Source organism: Propithecus coquereli, unplaced genomic scaffold, assembly GCF_000956105.1.
Source record: "Propithecus coquereli isolate 6110/MARCELLA unplaced genomic scaffold, Pcoq_1.0 Scaffold5, whole genome shotgun sequence".
In the NCBI taxonomy this organism is placed as follows: domain Eukaryota; kingdom Metazoa; phylum Chordata; class Mammalia; order Primates; family Indriidae; genus Propithecus; species Propithecus coquereli.
This window is the reverse complement of record NW_012150840.1, coordinates 3265851-3267997: the sequence shown is the minus strand read 5'-3', so window position 1 is coordinate 3267997 and position 2147 is coordinate 3265851.

Genomic DNA, 2147 nt, shown 5'->3' with positions numbered 1-2147 from the left:
AGTCTACCTGTAAAGACAGTGAACAGAGCTCTGCATTTGAAATTAAGAACCCCTAATTTTATATTTTCCTATTACTGACTTGCATTGCAAGGTTGAGCAATCCATCATTTTGCTACTTTTATTTTAATGGATTTCATCTAAAACCCCATCTTTTCTTTGAAGCCTTCCCTGGCTATGGATAAAAGCACAGTCTCAATCCTAATTTTTCCATCTATTAATATGATCTCTTTCAATGTACTCAAAAGTTAGCATATAATAATCCCATTTATCTCTTCTACCAATTTAATTTTGGCATAATATTTCTTTTGCTTACCTGTTTGAAGATTTTCTCTGAGTTTGACCACACTGGCACCAGCTCTTCTCCATAATGATGCCTACAGAGATTAGGAATTAGATCTGTTTATCTTTTCCTGAAAATGTGTTCTCTAGTGGCACATGAATTTGTCATTGTGTTCCAGCTTAGCCTCCACATTTATTTAACAGGTCTTTTACTTGGTAGTTTCATCTGTCTGTTAGCTGTTCATTTGCAACATAGATTCTCTTTGATTTGTAAGCATGCAGTGAATTGGAAGTGTGTTTTGTTCCAAGGACCTACTTTCACTATCATCCTAATAAATAAATAGTTTTACTGTGTGTGCGAAGTGCTCTGTAAAGGGAATTTCACAGACAGGTTCCTATCTGTTCCTTTATTCATTTGAGAAACATTTACTTAGTTCATGACGATAAAAAGAAAAACAGACAATCTTTCTCTTGGGGATATCACAGCATAGAGAAGGAGACAGACAAAATCAGTGATTGCAACAAAGAATGACAGGGCTGTAAAATGTGAGTAAGATGATATTGAAGCTGAACTCCTACGTTCTCTAGCACTTGTTAATGATGATGTTATAAGGCTACCATGATAACTGTATAGTAGATTATGATAATTATTGGAAAATGTTTAGAACTGGTGAGGAGTTGAAATTTCTGGATTCTGAACCAGATTTCAATCCTGAATCCCATAACCTCCTGGATTCTCTGCTCTCCATAAAAGGAGAATGCTGAGCAAGATGGCCTCCAACGTTCCATCTGGCTGTCACGTGCTACAAATCCATGGTTCTTCTACAACTAGTTCAAACTGCAACCTCTCAATAACATACTTTTAAACACACAGCTTTGAAGTTCTAATTCACTGTCACTTTATCCAGCTGTGTTTAATCTCCTCTTAAGATGAACTATATATGTGGGAATTAAAGATTGGACACATCATTGGTGACTGTACCACATCCTTGTGAATCAGACCAATAGGCACCTGGCCCTTGAGTGTGCTGGAAAACACCACCAAGCTTGGGGAAAGGCCCTTACTCAGGCTTCTGGTAACAAGCATTGAGACAGATTCTCTCTCTGGTTGGTGATCTTTGTGAAGAAAAGCGTTTGTGCTTGGGAAGGCTGTAGTTGTGGGCATCGCATAGCTAACAAGAACACGGCCTGGAAAATACACAGTGGGAATGTTCTGGCAATGCTTTACTTTTTGCCCTCAGCATCAGTCACTCTCAGTCCATTTGTGGTGTGTATGTGGATATATGTTAGGTTTCTTCAGCATGTTCTTAGCAGGAAAAAGACCTCCTCTTATTTTGACGTTTCCCACTGCTCTTTGGGAAATACGTATTGGCTTCGAACGAAGAACCTTTCATAAAGAAGAAATACCTCAGGCTTTGAGAAGTCTCAGGAGAAGGATCAGAATTATTTGTGTGGAACCATTTTATATGGGGCCATTTTGGAAGGAGGGAGGAAACCAGGATAACTGGAAAGCTAAAGATTTCTCATTATTTCTAAATCAGTAACGGCAATTTACTTAATTGGATTAATGGATTGGCATTTTTATCTTGCATTGTTATTTATTTTACAGAGCCAAAATATATAGAGTGTGGACCTTACCCTGGGCATGGTATTAAATACTGTGCATGAAATAGCTTGTGATTCTTATGATAAACCTCAGAGTTAGGTGAAATTGTTTCCCCCATTTTAGAGATAAGAAAACAGAAGTTTAAAGAGGCTTAAACAGGAACTTCCCCAAACTCCTACAGTTGTATGTAGTGGAACTAAGGCTTGAAATTGGGTCTGTCTTTTCCAAAACTATTTTCCTAAGCACCACAATGCACTGACTC